This window comes from Panthera pardus, unplaced genomic scaffold (genome assembly GCF_024362965.1).
Source record: "Panthera pardus isolate Hobbes unplaced genomic scaffold, ASM2436296v1 HiC_scaffold_20, whole genome shotgun sequence".
NCBI classification, from domain to species: Eukaryota; Metazoa; Chordata; class Mammalia; order Carnivora; family Felidae; genus Panthera; species Panthera pardus.
The window spans coordinates 65,195,959-65,222,112 of record NW_026526766.1 but is presented as its reverse complement, the minus strand read 5'-3'; the positions used below and the strand labels follow the sequence as shown (position 1 = coordinate 65,222,112).

The following is a 26,154-nucleotide window of genomic DNA, read 5'->3' as shown; positions in this document are numbered from 1 at the left end:
TTTTCATGTGTCTATTGGCCATCTGTATGTCTTCTTTGGAAAATTGTCTATTCAGGTCCTTGCCCATTTTTGATTGGATTGTTTTGAGGGTTTTTTTTTTGGCATTGAGTCATATGAGTTCTTTATATATTTTGGATATTAACCCTCTATCAGATACAGCATTTGAAAATACCTTTTTCTATTCAGTAGGTTATCTTTTTTGGTTTTTTGATGCTTTCCTGTGCTGTCTGGAAGCTTTTTATTTTGATGGAGCCCCAATAGTATATTTTTGCTTTTGTTTCTCTTGCCTTAGAAGACCTATCTACAAAAATGTTGCTATGGCTGATGTTGGAGAAATTATGGCCTGTATTCTCTTCTTGGATTTTTATGGTTTCATGTCCCATGTTTAAGTTGTTAATACATTTTGAGTTTATTTTTGTGTATGATGTTAGAAAGTAATCCAGTTTCATTGTCTTACATGTAGCTGTCCAGTTTTCCCAGCACTATTTATTGATGAACTGTCTTTTTCCCATTGTATATTTTTCCTTTGCCATAGATTAATTGACCATATATATGTGGGTTTATTTATGCAGTCTTTATCCTGTTCCATTGTTCTATGTGTCTATTTTTGTGCCAGTGCCATTACTACAGCTGTAGATAACTACAGCTTTGTAGTATATCTTTTTTTTTTTTTAATTCTCAAATTAGTGAACATACAGTGTAGTCTTGGCTTCAGGAGTAGAATCCAGTGATTCATCACTTACGTATAAAATCCAGTGCCCATCCCAATGAGTGCCCTCCTTAATGCCCATTGCCCATTCCCCCCCGCCACTTCCTCACCCCCATCAACCCTCAGTTTGTTCTCTGTATTTAACAGTCTCTTATGGTTTGCTTCCCTCTCTGTTTTTATCTTATTTTTCCATGCTTTCTAAGTTCCTACATCTGAGTTTCTACATCTCAGTTCTCTCTTTACACTCACTCAATCCACCTCCACTCTCTATCTATATGCTTTTCATCCTCTTCCTTTCCCACTCTCTTAACAGTGCTTCTATGTAAACGTAGTCTCTCAGATTCTCTCATGTGAACATTGCACATATTTCTTACTATTTTCAATTTCTCACACAATCCACCTTGTAAAATATCTGAAACTTAATTTGCCATGCCAATAAATGCTCTTACCTCTGGTCCAAACTCATTAGGCTGGCAAATCTAATCATAGGGGTCTGGTTTCTCCCCATCTCACCAGTCTCTTCTCCTTCCAATCCTCATATAGACCTCAGTTCCATTCATAACACAGCTGTAACAAATCACCTTTGCAGAGCTAAAGAATGAACACACACACACACACACACACACACGCACATGCACACACACACACACACACACACACACACATATACCACCAAGAGCAGAGTAATTCCCCCAAGAGATGGATTATAGGATTGTCATCTTTTTTTTTCTATTTTAATGAAGAAATTGTGATTTTTCTTCCTTTAAATAACAACTAAAAATGATATGGTTTAAAATATGTGATGATGGGGCACTTGGGTACTTCAGTTGTTTAAGTGTCTGACTCGATTTTGGTTCAGGTCATGATCTCATGGTTTGTGAGATCAAGCCATATGTCAAGCTTTGCGCTGTCAGTGCTTGGGATTATCTCTTTCTCTCTCTCTCTCTTTCTCTCTCTGCCCCTCCCCACTTATGCACTGTCTCTCTCAAAATAAATAAACTTTAAAATAAAATAAAATAGAGTAGGATGACTTTTTCATGTCAGTTTTATCATGTTTGTCTTTAGAGTTATAATTTTCTCCAAGTTTTTGGGGCATAATGTAATAATTAGGTGTTCCTTATTGCCTCTAAGAATATGCTTTTTCACACCCAGTTTATTCCCCTAAGAGATAACCCTTCCTTCAGGGTGTGGCATTATCCATAAGACACAGCTACTATCTCAGAGTAAAACAAAAATCAAAAACTTGTATAACGACACACATGCCTATAATAATGTGTAGTTACAGGCTTTGGGAGAACAGGTAGGTATTGTATTTCTTTAGAGTTATTCTCTGATATTGCTGAAAAGAGTTGGGCTTCACATTTGACCTGCTCAAAGTAATTTACTTTGCCTAAGAACAGTTGTTCCAATGTACATGAAACATCCTTGTGTATTTTATAATTTCACAAAGACATTCAGAAGAATGGCAGAATTTTAATCATTTGCATCAGCATATTCTCCCGGGGTAAGGAAGCTGTAAACAATTTCAAATTAGCAGCCTCAAGACCACAAAACATTCCTTAAATGTACAGTTTCCATCTTGTAGCTTTGGATAAACAAAGAGAAATAATGCAAACAAGTTTAGATGTGCTTATTCTGCCCATTAGTGACATACCTCACCTTTATAGAATGCTCAAGGGTCTTGTGGAAATTTTTGAATTACATATTCCTTAGACCACCATTGTACATTCTCTGGGAACCCTTGTCATTGGCCTTTTATATTACATGCTACATTAGGCTGCTTGGGAAGGTACAAGTTGCATCACTGAAAAGCTTTGATGTTTGTCAGGATAAGTAAATTTGGGTGTTTATATCATAAAGGACTTTTCAAAGTGCATTACAATGACTTGTTTGCATGTATAACTTTTCTCCTAATTATTGAACTTTGTGTTTAGCAGAATGGATGGCAAAGTAGAATCCCCAAATACCTGTTTATTGTGAAATAAAGTAAATTAGCCTCAGAATTTAAACATAAAATCACCCTCTGCAAGTTTACTAAAAATCAACACCAAATTGGATAAGAGTAGGCAGGAACAAAAGTGACCAGACTGAAGGTTGATTTATAGATGGGTTGCTAAGTGAAGCTTGCAAAACACTCAAAGCCAACGATGGAAACCAGGATGGGTACTTAAATTTGGGCTATAACTAAATAAAGCTCAAGGAAAAGATTTTCTTCATGCTTCTTTACCAAAACTGAGAGCTAAATGTCTCTAGCAGCAGTCCTTCCTCTGAGGGGTCCTGATAAAGCTGTATTGTCCATTTAGATCAACACTAGCTTGCTATCACAGCTAAGGCTGAATCTGGCACAGTAATTACCTAGAGAAACCAGAAGCCGGTTGAGCCTGAAGTGTACAAACTGTCATGTTTAAGGACAAAAACAAAGTCATAGACACATCTCAGCTATCAAATACAAGGTTAAATATGGAGCTGAATACAAGAAGGGAAGTAAGCAGCCTAAAGCCATACATGTACAAGGCAGGAAGTGAAATTGAAGAATTTAAAAAGGGATTGAAGAAGGCACATAAAGATCCATAACTTTACTTATGGTAAGGGTAAGAGTTTCCTAGAACATTGTCCTCCTGGGTTTGGGTCTGCTGTGTTCAATTCAGTTGGCCTGAGTTAAGTACTTAAACGTCAGATGAATATGGAGAGAGAGAGACTACGCTAGTCATTTTGCAGAAGTTATACCTTTAACCAAGCTTGTCAAAACAAACTTTAAGACAAGGAGTGTTACCTGAGATAAAGAGGGCATTTAATAAGGATAGGAGGACCAGTTCATCAGGAAGCCATCAAAATAATAAATGTGAAATGTAAGTGTTCTGTGGTGGTGGTTAGATGTGTATATACATATGTCAATATCCATTAGAATCTACAGTTAAAATCTGTGAATCTCATTTTATGTCAAGTTTACCTCAATACAATCTTACAAAATGAGCCATATTTTAGCTATAATAATCCTAATAATTTAGCATATGAAGTAGATATGTGTGTGTTAAAGGCAGGGGAAAAAAGAACAATTAAAAAGAGAACTATTTCAGTCCTATGTGGTGACGTCCCCCCGACTCCACCCCAGACTGTAAGAAACATGATGTCAGGGACTATGTGAATTCAGTGTATTTCTTTATCTCCAATGCCTACAACAGAGTCTGATGCAAAACAGTAAGTCAATAGGTATTTACAGAGTATTTAGTGACTGATCAATGTGTTAGCCTGGATTCTTATGGATAATGGCTTCTTTTTCTTCAGATTCTTGAAGATAAATTCTGTGCTTCCCCTATGTCAACAGCAGTGGATGAGTCCTCCTTTTTGATTTTTCTTTTTTAATTTAGATACTCACCTCATCCTTGTCTTTATTTTTTTCTTTTTTTTACTTATTTTTTATTTTATTTATTTTTTTAATTTACATCCAAGTTAGCATATAGCGCAACAATGATTTCAGAAGTAGATTCCTTAATGCCTCTTACCTATTTAGCCCATGCCCCCTCCCTCAACCCCTCCTCGTCCTTGTCTTTAAAATATAGCAAGCTTTTGCACATTTATCAGTTACTCTTGACCCTAGGATCTCTAAATCTTCCAATGAATGTGGAAACTTGCCATCATACCAGGATTTCTACAAAACCTTCTGAGTGTCAGAAAATTTCTTCTGTGAACTCTGACTCCCACTGTACCACTAAACTTAGAGGGTTTTAGTTCTTTTGCACCATAGAATGAATGTTTGTTTGGGGGAGTCAGTGCTAGGTAACTTCAGGCCTCCATGCATTTGGTGTTTGATTCTTTTTGCTTTAACTAACCCTCTAATTCATTTATTCAGGCATTTATTCATTCTGCAAACATCCACTGAGGACCTAGGTGCTAGAAGTACAGCAATAAACATGACAGAAAACTCCCTGCCTTCATGGAACTTACATTGTAGTGGGCAAGTCCAGTAGAAAACAAGCAAGCAACTATTTATTTAAAAAGAAACTTTATGACATATGACATAATATGTAGTGTCATGAAGTGACATATATTACGATAAAAATTAAGGTAAATGTGAATGAGAGGGTAAGTATTTTGGATAGGGAGGTTTTGGGGTCTTTCTGTGGAGGTGATATTTGAGCACAGGCTAGACTGAGGCGTGTGAACAAGTGCAGATATCTGGAGCAGAGCTTTTGAGGAAGCATTTTGAGCCAGAGCAAAGTCTCTGCAATTGAAACATGTTTCCTATAGTCAAAGACAATTCCTTAAGAAGGCACCTTACTGAAGCAGGTCTGCCTACAACAGAATGAGAGTAGGGAAGGGAAGAGCAGATGAGGTCTGAAAGGTAGCCAGAAGCCACTTGGGAAGTTCCTGGGAGACAAAGTTCCAGGGCCGACCAGAACCCACAGCAAGAGCTAAGCTAGCTCATGTTTCAGCACGTCCTGATCAAAGTCATTCAGTGGCTCTAGATCAGTGGTCCTCAAAGTTTAATGTGTGTATGAATTATGTGAGGATCTTACTACCAAGGCTAATTCTGATTAGATAAGTTGGGTGGGGCTGTGCATGGAATAAGCTTCCATGCTCATGTTGCTGGTTCAGTCTGAGATACAAGGCTCTAGAGTCTAGTTCACCATCAGGTTTAAGTCCAAACTCCTTTATGTGACATTTATAGCCTTGTCCCTGATTCTGTCTTCAGCTTCCTTTCTTACTACCATTCTGCCCACCTCTACCGCACCCCCCCCCCGCCTTACTTTATATGCTCCAGATAGATCCATCATTTTTTGAGCACACAGGGTACTCTCTTATCCCTTGGTCTTCACCAGTCAACATCTTTCTTCCGAGGGCAAACGTTCCTCCACCCCCTTCACTGGGATCTTACTCATTGATCGGTTCCTAGTTATATCTTACTTGCCCTTGGCCTTTTTGATCCCTAAGTTACAGATTAGTTGCCTTCCCAAGTGTTACCAAAGCATCTATCCTTTCCTCTAACACTCACCTCACTGTCTGATTGCTGGGATGTATCTTATTTAGCTGGGTCCATGGAGGAGAGGGTGGGTCCTTGTTCTTGTTGTAGTCCTTAGAGTATAGCACAATGCCTACAATAAAACTTCCCGATAAACATTTGATATATTAATATATTATTGAAGGAATCAATCAAACCACAAGGTATGTTGGCATATCAATCTACAGAGAAGGAGTAGATACCAGGATTTGGTGCTTATCTAGGCTAAAAACATAATGAATAATTCTCAGTAAACGCCTCTGCATCATGACAATATTTTCCTGTTAATCCAGAGTCCTTTTTAATTGAATGATGTATTATGAATTATTTTTGAATTTTCATAAAATATGATAAATAAGGAGGGGTAATTGCTTCAATTAAAATTCTTAAATTTGTTAAGTGCTTTCATTGTGCGTAAACAAATCTCTGCCACATAGATATGATGAAATTTTATAGATTTTATCATCTTTTTACTTTTCCAAAGTGTTTCAAACATTGGGTTACCAACAGATTGTCTATTAACTAAGTCAGCACATTGATTTTTTTTTCTTTTAAAAAAAAACTTTTATTTAAATTCCAGTTATTTAACTAACATTCAGTGTAATATTCGTTTCAGGTGTACAATATAGTGATTCAACACTTCCAATACTCAGTGCTCATCACAAGGGCATTCCTTAATCCCCATCACCTATTTAACCATCCCTCCTCCATCTTTCCCCCTGGGAACCATCAGTTTGTTCTCTATAATTGAGAGTCTGTTTCTTGGTTTGTCTATCTCTCTCTGTTTTTTTTAATCTTTGCTCATTTGTTGTTTCTTAAATTCCATATGAGTGAAATCATATAGTATTTGTCTTTCTCTGACTTATTTCACTTAGGATAGTACCCTCTACCTCCATCTATGTCCTTCCAATGGCAAGATTTCATTCTTTGTTTTGTGGCTGAGTAATATTCCATTGTGCATATATACCACATCTTCTTTATCCATTCATCAGTCAATAGGCTGTTTCTATAATTTGGTTATTGTTGATAATGCTGCTATAAATGTCAGGGTACATGTATCCCTTTGAATTAGTATTTTTGTATTCTTTGGGTAAATACCCTAGTAGTGCAATTGCTGGATCATAGGGTACTTCTATTTTTAACCTTTTGAGGAACCCCCATACAATTTTCCACAGTGGCTGCACCAGTTTGCGTTCCCACCAATGGTGCATGAGTGTTCCTTTTTCTCCACATCCTCTGCCACACTTGTTTTTTCTAGTGTTATTGATTTTAGCCATACTGACAGGTGTGAGGAGATATTTCATTGTAGTTTTGATATATACTTCCCTAATTATTAGTGATGCTAAACATCTTTTCAAGTGTCTGTTGGCCATCTGGATATCTTCTTTGAAAAAATGTCTTTTCATGTCTTCTGCCCATTTTTAATTGGATTATTTAATTTTGGGGTGTTGAGTTTTATAAGTTCTTTGTATATTTTGGATATTAACCCTTTATCCACTATGTCATTTGTAAATATCTTCCCCCATTCCTTATATTGACTTTTAGTTTTATTGTTTCCTTTGCTGTGCAGAAGCTTTTTATTTTGATGAAGTCCCAATAGTTTATTTTTGCTTATGTTTTCCTTGCCTCAAGAGACATATCTAGAGAGAAGTTGCTACAGCTGATGTCAAAGAAGTTACTAGGATTTTTATGGTTTCAGTTCTTACATTTAGGCCTTTGAGGAATTTAAAAAACAAAACAAACAAGCAAATGGGGGAGAAAGAAAGAGAGGCAATCCAAGAAACACATTCTTAACTATAGAGAACAAACTGATGGTTACCATGGGGGAAGCGGTGGGAGAATGGGTTAAATAGGTGATGGAGATTAAGGAGTGTACTTGTGGTTAGCACTGGGTATTGTAAGAAAGTGCTAAATCACTATATTATACACCTGAAATTAATATTACACTGTATATTAACTATCTGGAATTTAAGCACATTGACTTTTGTCTGTTTTACTTCCTTCTCTCTGAAATTTTTAGTGTACCTATTTTATCCAATAATTAGTGTAATATACACAAAGGCATAGGCTAACCTGGGACTATGTAATATTAATTCTGAGCCGGTTGCTTCATTATTTGTCTACATAGGATTAATCGGAATAAAGAGGGCTGGATGTCCAAACTGTCTTAATTGGGTTAAGACAGGAATTCTGATTATGGAAGCAAAATCAATGTCATAAATAAGACACCTGGAGATGATGTTATAATAAAATTTTCCATACTGGATCAGCCAGTATGATAGACAAACATAACTAATTTAGATAGATAGATAGATAGATAGATAGATAGATAGATAGATAATAGATTAGATAGATGATAGAAAGAAAGAAAAAGAAAGATAAGAAAGAAAGAAAGAAAGAAAGAAAGAAAGAAAGAAAGAAAGAAAGGTGATAAATGATTGATTTTTAAAGAATTGGCTCATGAGCTTATAGGGGCTGGTGAGTACAAAACATGCAGGACAAGCCAAAACTGAGGCAGGAGTTGATGTTGTAGTACTGAGGTTGAAATCTGTAAAGTGGACCAGTAGGCTAGAAACTTGGCAGAAGTTGAAACTGCAGTGCTTTTTTTTATGCCAATATATTGTTAACATACAGTGTAATATTAGTTTCAGGTATACAATATAGTGATTCAACTATTTTGTATACACTACTCAGTGCTCATCATGGTAAGTGTACTCTTAATCCCTTTCATCTTTTTCACCCATCCACTCACCCAACTCCCCTCTGGTAACCATCAATTTGTTCTCTATCGTTAAGATTCTGTTTATTGATTTGTCTCTTTTGTCTTTGTTTTGTTTCTTAAATTCCACATATGACAGAAATTATATGGTATTATCTTTCTCTGCCTTATTTCACTTATCATTATTCTCTCTAGATCCATCCATGTTGTTGCAGGTGGCAAGATTTCATTATTTTTTTATGGCTGAGTAATATTCTGTTGTGTATATATACAACATCTTTATCCATTCATCTATTGATGGACACTTGGGTTGCTTCCATAATTAGGTTATTGTAAATTATGCTGCAATAAAGATAGTGTTGCATATATCTTTTTGAGTTAGTGTTTTCGTATTCTTTGGGTAAATACCCAGTACTGGAGTTACAGGTTTAAATGGTAGTTCTATTTTTAAACTTTTGAGGAACAATTTTTTTTCCACCATGGCTGCACCAGTTTGCATTCCCACCAACAGTTCATGAAGGTTGCTTTTCCTCCATGTCCTTGCAACTTGTTGGAATTTCTTCTGTTGTTCTTAGCCATTCTGGCAAGTGTGAAGTGATATTTCATTGTGGTTTTAATTTGCACTTTTCTGATGATTTGTGATGTTGGACATCTTTTCATGTGTCTATTGGCCATCTGTATGCCTTCTTTAGAGAAATGTCTGTTCATGCCCTTTTATTAATTGGATTTTTTCCCCAATGTTGGGGAGTGGTGAGTTTTATAACTTCTTTATGTATTTTGGATACTAATTCTTCATCAGATACATGATTTGTAAATATCTTCTCCTACTCTGAAGGTTGCCTTTTAGTTTTGTTGATTGATTCCTCCACTGGGCAGAAGCTTTTTATTTTGATGAAGTCCCAATAGTTTATTTTTGCTTTTGTTTCCCTTGCATTCAGGAGACATATCTAGAAAAAATGTTGCTATGGTTGATGTCAGAGAAGTTACTGCCTATGTTCTCTTCTAGGATTTTGATGGTTTCAAGTCTCACAAGTCCTTAATCCATTTTGAGTTTATTTTTGTGTATGATATAAAAAAGTGGTCTAGGCTGGGAGTCCTGGATGGCACATTTGGTTAAGCCTCTGACTCTTGATTTCAGCTCAAGTCATGATCACACAATTCTTGGGATCAAGCCCCATATTGGGCTCTGTACTGACAGAGTAGAACCTGCTTGGGATTCTCTCTCTCTTCCCCTCCCCTACTATCTCTCTGTCTCTCTCTTTCTCTCTCTCTCTCTCTCAAAATAAATAAATAAATAAAGTGGCCTAGTTTCATTCTTTTGCATGTAGCCATCTAGTTTTCCCACCACCATTTTTTGCAGAGACTGTTTTTCCCATTGAATATTCTTTCTTCCTTTGTCAAAGATTAATTGACCATCTATTTCTGGGTTTATTTCTGGGCTCTCTATTTTATTCCACTGATATGTGTCTATTTTTGTTCCAGTACCGTACTGTTTTGATTACTACAGCTTTGTAGTCTATCTTGAAATCTGCAATTGTGATACCTCCGATTTTGTTCTTTTTCAAGATTGCTTTGGCTATTTGGGCTCTTTTGTGGTTCCATAAAAATTTTAGGATTATTTGTTCTAGTTCTGTGAAAGATACTGTTGGTATTTTGATATTAATTGCATTAAATATAGGTAGTATAGGTATTTTAATAATATTTGTTCTTTTTTTTTCAATATATGAAATTTATTGTCAAATTTGTTTCCATACAACACCCACTGCTCATCCCAAAAGGTGCCCTCCTCAATATCCATCACCCACCCTCCCACCCCCCATCAAACCTCAGTTTGTTCTCAGTTTTTAAGAGTCTCTTATGCTTTGGCTCTCTCCCACTCTAACCTCTTTTTTTTTTTCCTTCCCTTCCCCCATGGGTTTCTGTTAAGTTTCTCAGGATCCACCTAAGACTGAAAACATATGGTATCTGTCTTTCTCTGTATGGCTTATTTCACTTAGCATCACACTCTCCAGCTCCATCCACGTTGCTACAAACGGCCATATTTCATTCTTTCTCATTGCCACGTAGTACTCCATTGTGTATATAAACCACAATTTCTTTATCCATTCATCAGTTGATGGACATTTAGGCTCTTTCCATAATTTGGCTATTGTTGAGAGTGCCGCTATAAACATTGGGGTACAAGTGCCCCTATGCATCAGTACTCCTGTATCCCTTGGGTAAATTCCTAGCAGTGCTATTGCTGGGTCATAGGGTAAGTCTATTTTTAATTTTTTGAGGAACCTCCACACTGTTTTCCAGGGTGGCTGAACCAATTTGCATTCCCACCAACAGTGCAAGAGGGTTCCCGTTTCTCCACATCCTCACCAGCATCTATAGCCTCCTGATTTGTTCATTTTGGTCACTCTGACTGGCGTGAGGTGATATCTGAGTGTGGTTTTGATTTGTATTTCCCTGATGAGGAGCGACGTTGAGCATCTTTTCATGTGCCTGTTGGCCATCTGGATGTCTTCTTTAGAGAAGTGTCTATTCATGTTTTCTGCCCATTTCTTCACTGGGTTATTTGTTTTTCGGGTGTGGAGTTTGCTGAGCTCTTTATAGATTTTGGATACTAGCCCTTTGTCCGATATGTCATTTGCAAATATCTTTTCCCATTCCGTTGGTTGCCTTTTAGTTTTGTTGGTTGTTTCCTTTGCTGTGCAGAAGCTTTTTTTCTTCATAAGGTCCCAGTAGTTCATTTTTGCTTTTAATTCCCTTGCCTTTGGGGATGTGTCAAGTAAGAAATTGCTGCAGCTGAGGTCAGAGAGGTCTTTTCCTGCTTTCTTCTCTAGGGTTTTGACGGTTTCCTGTCTCACATTCAGGTCCTTTATCCATTTTGAGTTTATTTTTTGAATGGTGTCAGAAAGTGGTCTAGTTTCAATCTTCTGCATGTTGCTGTCCAATACTCCCAGCACCATTTGTTAAAGAGACTGTCTTTTTTCCGTTGGATGTTCTTTCCTGCTTTGTCAAAGATGAGTTGGCCATACGTTTGTGGGTCTAGTTCTGGGGTTTCTATTCTATTCCATTGATCTATGTGTCTGTTTTTGTATCAATACCATGTTGTCTTGATGATTACAGCTTTGTAGTAGAGGCTAAAGTCTGGGATTGTGATGCCTCCTGCTTTGTTTGGTCTTTTTCTTCAAAATTACTTTGGCTATTCAGGGCCTTTTGTGGTTCCATATGGATTTTAGGATTGCTTGTTCTAGTTTCGAGAAGAATGCTGGTACAATTTTGATTGGGATTGCATTGAATGTGTAGATAGCTTTGGGTATTATTGACATTTTAACAATATTTATTCTTCCATCCATGAGCATGGAATGTTTTTCCATTTCTTTATATCTTCTTCAATTACCTTCATAAGCTTTCTATAGTTTTCAGCATACAGATTTTTTACATCTTTGGTTAGATTTATCCCTAGGTATTTTATGCTTGTTGGTGCAATTGTGAATGGGATCAGTTTCTTTATTTGTCTTTCTGTTGCTTCATTATTAGTGTATAAGAATGCAACTGATTTCTGTACATTGATTTTGTATCCTGCAACTTTGCTAAATTCCTGTATCAGTTCTAGCAGACTTTTGGTGGAGTCTCTCGGGTTTTCCATGTATAATATGATGTCATCTGCAAAAAGTGAAAGCTTAACTTCATCTTTGCCAATTTTGATGCCTTTGATTTCCTTTTGTTGTCTGATTACTGATGCTAGAACTTCCAACACTATGTTAAACAACAACGGTGAGAGTGGGCATCCCTGTCGTGTTCCTGATCTCAGGGGGAAAGCTCTCAGTTTTTCTCCATTGAGGATGATGTTAGCTGTGGGCTTTTCATAAATGGCTTTTATGATCTTTAAGTATGTTCCTTTATCGCGACTCTCTTGAGGGTTTTTTATTACGAAAGGTTGCCGAATTTTGTCAAATGCCTTTTCTGCATTGATTGACAGGATCATATGGTTCTTATCTTTTCTTGTATTAATATGATGTATCACATTGATTGATTTGCGAATGTTGAACCAGCCCTGCATCCCAGGAATGAATCCCACTTGATCATGGTGAATAATTCTTTTTATATTCTGTTGAATTCGATTTGCTAGTATCTTATTGAGAATTTTTGCATCCATATTCATCAGGGATATTGGCCTATAGTTCTCTTTTTTTACTGGGTCTCTGCCGGGTTTAGGAATCAAAGTAATACTGGCTTCATAGAATGAGTCTGGAAGTTTTCCTTCCCTTTCTATTTCTTGGAATAGCTTGAGAAGGATAGGTATTATCTCTGCTTTAAACGTCTGGTAGAACTCCCCCGGGAAGCCATCTGGTCCTGGACTCTTATTTGTTGGGAGATATTTGATGACTGATTCAATTTCTTCGCTGGTTATGGGTCTGTTCAAGCTTTCTATTTCCTCCTGATTGAGTTTTGGAAGCGTGTGGGTGTTTAGAAATTTGTCCATTTCTTCCAGGTTGTCCAGTTTGTTGGCATATAATTTTTCATAGTATTCCCTGATAATTGCTTGTATCTCTGAAGGATTGGTTGTAATAATTCCATTTTCATTCATGATTTTATCTATTTGGGTCATCTCCCTTTTCTTTTTGAGAAGCCTGGCTAGAGGTTTGTCAATTTTGTTTATTTTTTCAAAAAACCAACTCTTGGTTTTGTTGATCTGCTCTACAGTTTTTTTAGAATCGATATTGTTTATTTCTGCTCTGATCTTTATTATTTCTCTTCTTCTGCTGGGTTTGGGGTGTCTTTGCTGTTCTGCTTCTATTTCCTTTAGGCGTGCTGTTAGATTTTGTATTTGGGATTTTCTTGTTTCTTGAGATAGGCCTGGATTGCAATGTATTTTCCTCTCAGGACTGCCTTCGCTGCATCCCAAAGCGTTTGGATTGTTGTATTTTCATTTACGTTTGTTTCCATATATTTTTTAATTTCTTCTCTAATTGCCTGGTTGACCCAGTCATTCTTTAGTAGGGTGTTCTGTAACCTCCATGCTTTTGGAGGTTTTCCAGACTTTTTCCTGTGGTTGATTTCAAGCTTCATAGCATTGTGGTCTGAAAGTATGCATGGTATGATTTCAATTCTTGTATACTTATGAAGGGCTGTTTTGTGACTCAGTATGTGATCTATCTTGGAGAATGTTCCATGTGCACTCGAGAAGAAAGTATATTCTGTTGCTTTGGGATGCAGAGTTCTAAATATATCTGTCAAGTCCATCTGATCCAATGTATCATTCAGGGCCCTTGTTTCTTTATTGATCATGTGTCTAGATGATCTATCCATTTCTGTAAGTGGAGTGTGAAAGTCCCCTGCAATTACCACATTCTTATCAATAAGGTTGCTTATGTTTGTGAGTAATTGTTTTATATATTTGGAGGCTCCCTTATTTGGCACATAGACATTTATAATTGTTAGCTCTTCCTGATGGATAGGCCCTGTGATTATTATATAATGCCCTTCTTCATCTCTTGTTACAGCCTTTAAAGTCTAGTTTGTCTGATATAAGTATGGCTACTCCAGCTTTCTTTTGACTCCCAGTGGCATGATAAATAGTTCTCCCTCCCCTCACTCTCAATCTGAAGGTGTCTTCAGGTCTAAAATGGGTCTCTTGTAGACAACAAATAGATGGGTCTTGTTTTTTTTACCCATTCTGATACCCTATGCCTTTTGGTTGGCGCATTTAGTCCATTTACATTCAGTACTATTATAGAAAGATATGGGTTCAGAGTCATTGTGATGTCTGTGGGTTTCATGCTTGTAGCGATGTCTCTGGTACTTTGTCTCACAGGATCCCCCTTGGATCTCTTGTAGGGCTGGTTTAGTGGTGACATATTCCTTCAGTTTTTGTTTGTTTGGGAAGACCTTTATCTCTCCTATTCTAAATGACAGACTTTCTGGATAAAGGATTCTCGGCTGCATATTTTCTGTTCAACACATTGGAGATCTCCTGCCATTCCTTTCTGGCCTGCCAAGTTTCAGTAGAGAGATTGGTCACGAATCTTATAGGTCTCCATTTATATGTTAGAGCATGTTTATCTCTAGTTGCATTCAGAATTTTCTCTTTATCCTTGTATTTTGCCAGTTTCACTATGATATGTCGTGCAGAAGATCGATTCAAGTGACATCTGAAGGGAGTTCTCTGTGCCTCTTGGAATTCAATGCCTTTTTCCTTCCCCAGATCAGGGAAGTTCTCAGCTATTCTTTCTTCAAGTACACCTTCAGCACCTTTCCCTCTCTCTTCCTCCTCTGGAATACCAATTATGCGTAGATTATTTCTCTTTAGTGCATCACTTAGTTCTCTAATTTTCCCCTCATACTCCTGGATTTTTTTATCTCTCTTTTTCTCAGCTTCTTCTTTTTCCATAATTTTATCTTCTAGTTCACCTATTCTCTCCTCTGCCTCTTCAATCCGAGCCGTGGTTGTCTCCATTTTATTTTAGTTTTCTCCATTTTATTGCAGTTCATTGATAGCATTTTTTAGCTCCTCCTGGCTGTTTTTCAGTCCCTTGATCTCTGTAGCAAGAGATTCTCTGCTGTCCTTTATACTGTTTTCAAGCCCAGCGATTAATTTTATGACTATTATTCTAAATTCACTTTCTGTTATATTGTTTAAATCTTTTTTGATCATTTCATTAGCTGTCATTATTTCCTGGACGGTTTTTTTTTTTTTTGAGGGGAATTCTTCTGTTTCATCATTTTGGATAGTCCCTGGAGTGGTGTGGAAATGCAGGTCACTTCCCCTGTTCTGTCTTGAATAACTTGCGTTGGTGGGCGGGGCTGCAGTCAGACCTGATGTCTGCCCCCAGCCCACTGCTGGGGCCACAGTCAGACTGGTGTGTGCCTTCTCTTCCCCTCTCCTAGGGGCAGGATTCACTGTGGGGTGGCGTGGCCCGTCTGGGCTACTTGCACACTGCCAGTCTTGTGGTGCTGGGGATCTGGCATATTAGCTGGGGTGGATCGGCAAGGTGTACGGGGGCGGGAGGGGCAGGCTCAGCTCGCTTTTCCTTCGGAGATCCTCTTCAGGAGGGGCCCTGTGGCACCAGGAGGGAGTCAGACCCACCGGAGGGATGGATCCGCAGAAGCACAGCATTGGGTGTTTGTGCGTGCAAGCAAGTTCCCTGGCAGGAACTGGTTCCCTTTGGGATTTTGGCTGGGGGATGGGCAAGGGAGATGGCGCTGGTATGCGCCTTTGTTCCCTGCCAAGCTGCACTCTGTTGGCCCCGGGCTCATCAACTCTCCCTCCCGTTGTCCTCCAGCCCTCCCGCACTCCAAGCAGAGCTGTTAGCTTATAACCTTCCAGATGTTAAGTCCCGCTTGCTGTCAGAACACACTCGGTCCGGCCCCTCCACTTTTCCAAGCCAGACTTGGGGGGCTCTGCTTGGCCAGCGGACTGCCCCTCCACTCCGGCTCTCTCCTGCCAGTCCGTGTAGCGCACACCACCTCTCCGCCCTTCCTACCCTCTTCTGTGGGCCTCTCGTCTGCACTTGGCTCCAGAGAATCCATTCTGCTAGTCTTCTGGCAGTTTTCTGGGTTATTTAGGCAGGTGTAGGTGGAATCTAAGTGATCAGCAGGACACGGTGAGCCCAGCGTCCTCCTACGCCACCATCTTCCCTTCCACATCCAATATTTGTTCTTTTAATCCATGGACATGGAATGTTTTTCCATTTCTTTGTGTCATCTTCAATTTATTTCATCAGTGTTTTATAGTTTTTAGAGTATAAGTCTTTCTCCTCCTTGGTTAGATTTATTCCTAGGTATTTTATTATTTTTGGTGCAATTATAAATGGGATTGTTATCTTAATTTCTTTTTCCACTGCTTTATTATTAGTGTATAAAAATACAACAGATTCTTGTATATTGATTTTTGTATCCTGCAACCTTACTGAATTCATTTCTCGCTTCTAGAGTTTTTTTGGTGGAATCTTTAGGTTCTTCTGTATATAGTGTCATGCATGTTATCTGCAAATAGTGAAGGTTTTACTTCTTCCTTGCCAGTTTTGATGCCTTTTATTTCTTTTTGTTGTCTGATTGCTGTGGCTAGGGCTTCTAGTACTGTGTGGAATAACAGTAGTAAGCATGGACATCTGTGTCTTGTTCCAGACCTTAGAGTAAAAGCTCTCTGTTCCCACTGAGTACGATGTTAGCTGTGGGGTTTTCATATATGGCCTTAATTATATGGAGATATGTTCCCTGTAAACTCATTTTGTTGAGGTTTTTTCTCATGAATAGATGTTTTACTTTTTCTGCATTGAAATGACCATGTTGTTTTTATCCTTTCTGTTGTTGATGTGAGGTATTGAAACTGCAGTCCTGAGGCAGAACTTCTAAAAACCTCAGTTTTTGCTTTTAAGGCCTTTAATTGATTGAATGAGGCCCGACAGCATTCTCAAGGGCAATCTCTTTTAAAGTCAACTGATTGTGGATGCTAACCATATCTGCAAAATACTTTTACAGTAGCTCCTAGATTGTTTGATTAAATGACTAGGTACCATAGCCCAGCAAGGTTAACACATAAAATTAACCATCACATAGGCTAAACACAGATCTCAGCTATCTGTCTAAGACAAATGAAGCAAATGATTGATAATGATCCAAGGTGCACGATATCAGCCATCTCTGAGTAGTAATAGGGAGATCCCTAAGGTAAGAACATCCAAGAACTGGGTACAAAGTAAGAAATCTAGTATCTAATAGGAACTGGAGAACATGGCAGGCATTAAGTCATTGGGGCACAGAGAAAATGGACAGAAGGTTATATTACTGGATACTGGCTGTGAAAAAAGACATAGCATGTCAAATGAGCAGTTTTAGAGTCAGAGTTCTGGGTTCATAGTCCAGCTCTGCACTTACTGAGAAAACTGTACCTCTATAAATGTTACATTTCCGCCACTATTATGGATGTTATGAAGCCATACAGAAGGTATATGATGAAAATGAAATAACATCATATAAAATACGTGGTTAATAGTCACTGTAACATAAGAGATGCTCACCATTTTTGAAACTTATCCCTTTCTCTTCACACGTAGGGAAGTAAGATGAGGTGGGAAACAGGTAACTAAGATCAGAGCAGAATCAACAGCAAGCAGTCTCAACTGAGACCTGCAAGCTTTAGGCCAACACTTCCATCTCCCCTTTCCATTTCCCTGAGGTCTACAGCTGATAATGCATTTAGTCAAGGAGAGGAGATGATTCTGGGATAATCTGGGAATTTAAAATTTCTTACTGTTTATGAAATTCATTGGATCAAGTTTTGAGCTTGTAAGTATGAAGGTAAATTCCATATGTCTCACAGCCAGGAGGTTCCAGGTCATTATTCAGCACATGCTGTGCAATTCTATAATTCTTGTAATATCATCATCATATCATCACAGGTGGTGAGCTAGGTTCCTAACAACCTGACTAAAGGGCTCATTTCATTGATGAACGCCATTTGGGTCATTTATGGGTTATCTGCAAGAGTTAATTCCTTGAACCTGTGCCCCAGCCTGGCCATATGGTTCCAGACTTTCTGAAAGGATGCTTTCAGGGCAAATGTACAGTGTCAATTAAAAAAACAACAACAACAGTATCTTTAGCACCTGGAGATATAAAGTGTAGCTGATTCATTAGACCATTGGTGTCAGGTACAAAAAGAAAACTCCAGCAAATCAGTGACGATGAAGTGACTTTGACACTTTGATGGAGGCATTTTATAGACATTTAGGATATTTTCAAAAAACCAGATGGATAGGAAATGAAGGACTCTTTGTCTCCCCACCCCTCAAAATCTTAACCAATTCCCAAAAAGGACATGTAACTATTTTCACAAAAGAAGCCAATAGCTTCTTAGGGCAATAGTCATAGGACAAGTAAAGTGTTACTGTACTACTGCAAATTAACAGAGGAAGCACAAGTATTGTGAAACGGTAAAGAAAAAGATTTTTTTGTAAATGAACTAACCTAGCAAGAATATAATTCACGAAACTGTGTGTGAAGTCCTTGCTGCTTTTTTTGCCAGACATACAAGAAGGTACTTTCTTCTTTGGTTTTAGGAGACGTTTTTTAAAATATTAGGGAAAAATAAACAATTATCCTCTCTCAATAATCTATTTGTCATGTTTTACCATCTAGTGTTTGTCTTCATATATCATATTTTACAGTTGTAATCGGTGTAAATACCATTTTATACTGACAATACAATTACTATGCTAACAGAAAATTTTCCATATGTCTAAATAGAGTTTAAAGTTATTATTTTTTCTCAGTACTTTTTTTTCTTATTTTATAGCTCTCCAAAGAATAGGAGGTAAATACTGCAAATATTTATGGCTTGCCACATCTGTCAAATTTTTAGGGCAACTATTAGGGGCACAGTAGGGCCTCCCTTCAAAAAGTAAAATCAAATTGTGGCACAGTGCATATTATGCCACAGAGGAGGAAGCTCAATGTGTGGCAAGCACTCTGGGTTCTGGAAGTAGCATATTTCACACTGTGAATACTACTCAGACCTCTCTACTATAATCGCAAAAACAAAAGCAAGCAAACAAACAAAACTTACCAGTTTGAGTGGGGACCAGAATAGGAAAGTCTGCAACTGGACCAGATTATGGTTCAAGAAGTCCTTCCATGAGTGCAATAAAATATGGCAGATTCTATGGCAGAATACATAGGTTATGAATTATATGCATGATGACTACCCTTTTAGATAGCTTTTAATGTGAAATTTCATCATAAGATTTTGTAGTTCTCATAGTTACTTTATTAGAATCCCAATCTGCATGTCTACCTATTCACTGGACTCCTACTTATTTCTCAGATCTAACCTGAAATGTCATTTTGTGATAGAAGAATTTGTGGACTCAGTTGAAATTATTCCATCCCCAACTCATCCAGAGTTATTCTGTCTTTCATAGACCCTGTTATTTTCCTTTGTAATAATGGGCACACTTGGTAATTATATATGTGTGTCTATTTGTTTTATATCTGTATCTTTCTATATCTGTTTCAATGAATTATGAGAACTGTGATCACCAAGTCTCTTTTGTTCACCACCATATACTCAGTGCCTAGCACAGTGCCTGGCAATAGATAAATGTTGAATGAATGAATGAATGAATGAATGAATGAATGTTTAAAGTTTTTTTTTCTATTCTCCTTTGTATGAAGCTTTCTTGTAAATAAATGTGATAAAATTTACCAGTTTAATGGAAATAGAAGATGAACTTGTTAGAATTCTGGCTTTCATAGGGCTTCTATCCTGGTCATGGAGCATCTTTAAGAATGTAACATCTGAGCTAACTCTAATTATTGACAGAGGCCTATCCTGAAAAGGGAAATGGGGGAGCCTGTTATATACAGAGATGGTAGCAAGTGAAGAGATTTCATGCTGGAATTAGGTTTGGCAAATATGATGAGCAGAGAGGTACTCAGTGGGTCTATTGAGCATGGTAAGAAGATAATTATAGAAGCTGAGGCTGGGAAGGTAGGCAGAAACAAAATCATATATGACCTTGTGAGCTTTGGTATGAATATTTACCTTATTGTAAGTGAAGTAGAAGATCATGGAAAGTTTTAAGCAGAGCAACAATATCTAATTCATACCAAAAAATGTCATTCCTTATGGAAAATAGATTGGAGATAAAAGTAGATGTAAAGAGTGGAAACAAAGGTACCAGTTAGGAGACAACTGCTTAAGTAATTGAGAAATGTGGTGGCTTAAACAAAAGTGATAGTTTGGAGGCAGAGAAACAAGAAAGGACTTTGTACACATTTTCAATTCAAGCATGAGTTGAGGCTGGGTGGGTTGTGAGACCATGAAGGAAGGAAAGGAATCAAATATGAGGCCTATATCTTTGGCCCAAGACAGGGAGTGGAAGGTGAGATCATTTATTGGCAGTAAGGGCAGTTTTGATTGGAGGAAGAATCCAAAATCAAAATTTCTCTTTGGGGCATGTTAATTTTGAAATGCTTACTAGAAATCTAGCTGGAGATGTCCACTAGACAGTTGGATAGCTGAGTTTAGGATACAGGGAAGAGATCAGCACTGTGAGGATATATAAGTGAGAAATCAGTATGTAATTGAGATCAAGGGGGTGTGGGAAGAGAATAAAGAAAAAAGGGAAAAGTGTTGGTTTCCAAGCCCATTAACATTTACAGATTAATTGGAAGAGGAGAGGCCAATAAAGGAGCCTGAGAGTGAACATGATAATGTTTTGTCATAGAAGCAAAGAAAATAATTTCAGGAAAGAAAGAGCAATCTAGTCTACCAAAAACTGTAAAACAGAGTATAATAAGGACCACTGGATCTGGCAAGCTGGAGACCATTGGTGATCATGGCAAAAGTAGTGTTGGTGGGATAGAAAGAATGGAAACTTAATTAGAGTAGGTTGATGAAAGAACACCTTAATACTATTGGTAATATCGCTATTCCACTGTAATGCCTATTCAGCAGATTAGATATTTAATCAATAAATTCCCAATTTATTTATTCAGTCATTTAACAGTTCTGCCTAGATAAAAGCTAAGATTTCAGAGTAATTAAGGGATGATTTCTCTCCTTAAAGATATTTTTTAAATATCTCAAAAACCCTCAGAAATATATCATTCAGTTCTGGAAATTTTCCTAATGTAGTTGTTCAATTTTGTATCTGCCAAAATATGACTTAAAATTATACACCTCCCTGGGTGGCTCAGTCATTAAACATCAACTTCAGCTCTAGTCATGATGATTTGTGAGTTTGAGTCCCACATTGGGTGAGCTCGAGCCCCACTTTGGGTGAGCATGAGCCCCGCTCCTCTCTTTCTCCCTCCCTCCCTCCCTCCCTCCCTCTCTCTCTATCCTGAGATTCTCTCTCTCTCTCTCTCTCTCTCTCTCTCTCTCTCTCTCTGTCCCTCACTCACTTGTACCCTCTCTCTCTCAGAAAAATAAAATAAAATTATATACCTCCCTGATGCTTTACTCAGTAAGGAATGAAGCTAAGGCCTGATTTAGTCATACACCTTTTTAAATTCTTCACCCTGGCAGAGTGTTTTCATTCATTTCATAATGTCTTTTCCATGTTTTATATACTAAAAAATCTTTTTATGGGCTTAAATGAAGGAGAGGGTGGCTATTTGTACTTGTAACTTCTTTATTTGGCCTATATTCTTGTCCTAAATGACTTGGCAGTTTGGGGTCAATAACTGACTATGAATAGATACTCTTATTAAATTTCTAGTTCTTCAGTAACAGCAGAGAATTCATTACAATGAATGAGTTTCTTAGTGCAATAATTAGGGAGTTTGATATTGATTTCCCATGCTATGACAATTGCTGGCATTTCTGTGACAAAAATCACCATTATATTTAGAGAATCCTTTAAGTACTGGATAGAAATAGAAGTTTGAAGTATAAATACATCCATTATCATACCAGAACTAGTTTTAAAAATGTTTTTCCCTTTACCACAATCCAAAGATACAGAACTGTTCTTTTACCTTATTGACTGGAAATACAGGTTAGAATGTCTCTTCACGCTATTCTACTTTCAAACTGGAAGGTATTTACTATTATCCCTGATGCAGGGTTAGGGCTTTAAAAAAATGACCATACAGAAATCTTAAAAGTAAAAGAAGTCCATGATCCCAATATCCAAAAATAAATATTGTTAATATTTTTGTATATAATCCCTTGCAAATATTTTCTATGCTTATATCTTTAAAGTTAATGTGTAGCTGAGAACAGATCTGGCTGGTGCAGCAGCACTTTCTTCATGCTTTTCAAGGACTATTTTCCTTGTTGTTGAATCTATCTGCTTTTGAAGAAAATACGTTTTTTAGAAAACTAAAGTGCTATTGAGTAAAAAGAACCCCCTTATCATCACTACCACCAGTCTCATTACCCAAATATAAAAAGAGCCACTATCAACACTGGGGTGGTCCTCCTTCTAGAAGGCATCTGTGATTAGTTTATATTAGTAGAGAATTTGCTGTGGATAATTTTTTTTTTTAATTTTTTTTTTCAACGTTTTTTATTTATTTTTGGGACAGAGAGAGACAGAGCATGAACGGGGGAGGGGCAGAGAGAGAGGGAGACACAGAATCGGAAACAGGCTCCAGGCTCCGAGCCATCAGCCCAGAGCCCGACGCGGGGCTCGAACTCACGGACCGCGAGATCGTGACCTGGCTGAAGTCGGACGCTTAACCGACTGCGCCACCCAGGCGCCCCCTGCTGTGGATAATTTTATATAAATTAAATCATGTCACCCGTACTTTTTCAGCTTGCTTTTTTTTTTAAGACATGATATCTTTCAATGGCAATGAACACAGAATATGTACTTACATGGTTTTAATTTATTATTTAATCAACCACTAATTGATGAGTGCTTAAGTTCTCAATCATTTTTTCTCTTTCAAGTTGCAATGAACCTTCCGGCACCTTCACATTTGCACTCTTGTTGTTTTCTCTCCTTTCTACCCTTAATCTCGGAGTAGTATTCTCTTAGAATTGCATTCGGGTGTTTTTGCAGTTTAAATGATATGGCTGTAAATACCTATGATGTTAATGCGCTCTCTCTCTCTCTCTCTCTCTCTCTCTCTCAGGGTGTTCTGGGCCCCTATTTCTATCCTGGTTTTCTTTTATAAGGAAGTCAACAGGTTCATATGGGGCCATAAAACATCATTTAACAGGTGAGAAGGAAACTACGGCATTGCAACTCCATCCTATGAGACCAGTAACTACACAGTGAATAATTTTTTTTGAGAGAGAGAGAAAGAGAGGGGTGGGAGGGGCAGAGAGAGAGAAAAAGAGAAAGAGAGAGAGAGAGATTGATTCCCAAGCAGGCTCCATGCTGAGCATGGAGCCTGAGCCTGCTGAGCATGGAGCCTGATGTGGCGCTCAGTCTCACAACCGTGAGATAATGACCTGAGCCAAAATCAAGAGTTGGATGCTTAACCAAGTGAGCCACCCAGGTGCCCCTGAATAATTCCATTTATATAAAGTTCTAGAAAATGCAAATAAATCTATGAAACAGAAAGCCTATCATCATTTGCTGGTAATGGTAGTGGAGAAGGGGGAACAGAGCAGAGAGATTATGAGGGCGATTAAGCTTTTGGAGGTTATTAGATATGCTCATCATCTTGATTTAATAATGATTTCATAGGAGTATACATATGCCAAAACTTACTAAATTGTACACATTAAACGTGTTCAGTTATTATATAAAGATTGTATTGACAAATTATTGGTAAATCTGTTAAAAGCAAGACAAAAACAAGTATTAATAATGAACACTAGAGAGTTTTTGAATACACATGGTTGCTGACCTATCACCTAATATTACATATTTGTGTTTTGCTTTTCCAATTTTTAAAGTATTTTAATTACATTTTCCCATTTGATTCTCATAATAGTTTTGTGGTGCATTGGATAGGCATTTTTTAAGTTTATTTATTTATTTTGAGAAAGTGTGAGAGTGCACAGGAAGGTCAGAGAGAGAAGGAGAAAGAAAGAATCCCAAGTAGGTTCTGCACTCAGTGCAGAGCCTGATGCAGGGCTTGAACTGATGAACTGTAAGATCATGACCTGAGCCAAAATCAAGAGTTGGACACTTAGCCAACTGAGCCACCCAGGCGCCCCTGGGTAGGCATTTTTATCCCATTTTACATATGAAAAAAAGGAGACTCAAAAAAAAAAAAAAAAAAGAGACTCAGAAAAGTTAACTTGCCCTAGATCAAAAAGCTACAAAGAGTGAATTTAGACTTTCACCTATTTTATGCTGAATTTATATTCTATACAGTTTTCTGTGATGTCACATTGTCTCTCACATTTTCATGATCTCTAATTTGATACCATTCATTAGGCAGCACAAGAATTTGGAGCTCTTACTATGGAAAAATCAGTATCAAAACATATGAGGCTTTTACCCAAAAGAATTAAAAGCAGGAATTCAAAGAGATATTTTACACCCATGTTCATAGCAGCATTATTCACAATGGCGAAAAGATAGAAGCAACTCAAGTTGTCCATTGATGGATGAATGGGTAAACAAATTACTGTATATATACACAATGGAATATTATTCAAACTTAAAATGGAAGGATATCCTGACACCTGCACATCATGGATGAACCTTGAGGACATTATGCTAAGTGAAATAAACCAGTGACAAAGGGAAAAGCATTGTGATTCCACTTATGTGAAGTGCCTAGAATAGTCAAATTTATAAAGATAGAAAGTAAATGGTGTTTTCCAGGAACTTGGGGGAGAAGAGAATAGAGACATTATTTAACGGGTAAAGATTTTCACCTCTACATGAGGAAGAGTTCTGGAGATGGATGTTGGTGATGGTTGCACAAAAATGTGAATATACTTAATACCACCATACTATATACTTAAAAATAGATAAGATTAATGTTATGTATATTTTACTACAATTTAAACAGAAGTTTAAAATGAGGTTTTTAATGTACTGTTTATATTTATTTGGAAACTTGGAAACCTAGGAAGCATGTGGGGGTTTATTACAAAAAAAAAAACCCAAAGTGTCAAGTATTTACTTTGTCACCATTCTCAAATGTGCTTCTGAGACACAATATAACCTCTAGCAAACTCAGGCTCAGTGAGCCTGTATGCAAAGAGGTGGAATGAAATAAAGCACATGAGATGTTTTCTGCTGAGGCTTGCACTCTGACTGAGAATCTCATAATTTGGAGCCTTGCTGACTTGGAAAAGCCAACTACTGGATTTGGTCAATTCCACCATAATTTTTAACTGCAATCACCCTTCCTGGTTTTCTCTCTTGACTCTTAGTTCATTCTCTACATAGCAGCTAAGTATCTTCTTTAAAAATATATTATGTCATTCTTCACTCATATGAGGACTTTAAGAGACAAAACAGATGAACATAAGGAAAAGGAGACAAAAATAATATAAAAACAGGGAGGGGACAAGACAGAAGAGACTCATAAATATGGAGAACAAACTGAGGGTTACTGGAGGGGTTGTGTGAGGGGGGGATGGGCTAAATGGGTAAGGGGCACTAAGGAATCTACTCCTGAAATCATTGCTTCACTATATGCTAACTAATTTGGATGTAAATTTTAAAAAATTAAAAAATTAAAAAATATATATATATATATATATTGTCATTGTGCTAAGTGAAATGAGGCAGAGAAAGACAAAATACAGTATGATCTCACTTATATGTGGAATCTAAAAAAGCTGACTTACAGAAGCAGTGAGCAGAATGATGGTTGCCAGGGGCTGAGGGTTCGGGGAAATGAAAAGATGTTAATCAAATGGGAAAAAATTCCAGTTATGAGATGAATAAGTTTTGGGGATATAATGGATAGCATAGTGATTACAGTTAACAGTACTATATTGTATGTCACTTGAAAGTTGCTAAGAGCGTAGATTTTAAATGTTCTCACCAAACGCAAGAAAGGTAATTATGTGAGGTGATGGAGGTATGAACCTTATTGTGGTGACCATTTTGCAATAAGTTCATGTATCAAATTATCATGTTGTACACCTTAATTTACATAATATGACAGTTATATATCTGTAAAGCTAGAAAAAAAGACTTTAGGTCAATCCACTACTTAATGGCTTCCCATTTCATTAAGGATAAGATCTAAACACCTTGTGTGGCGTATGAGGTGCTGTGCCATCTGGTGCCTTTGTGATAGCTTGTAGCACTCTGCCTCTCTCAGCACTCCCTAGACCACTGGCATTCTTAAACTTTT

General features: G+C 37.5%; 1 long non-coding RNA gene across 1 annotated transcript in view; it reads left to right on the top strand.

Annotated features, from left to right (window-relative positions):
• The window catches only part of LOC128778622 (uncharacterized), a 257,752-nt gene extending 234,539 nt beyond the window's left edge, over nt 1-23,213 (top strand). The window contains exon 3 of the long non-coding RNA XR_008424287.1: nt 23,011-23,213. This is a non-coding gene — a long non-coding RNA (uncharacterized LOC128778622). The remainder of the gene's footprint in view (nt 1-23,010) is intronic.
• The last annotated feature ends 2,941 nt before the right edge of the window (nt 23,214-26,154 follow it).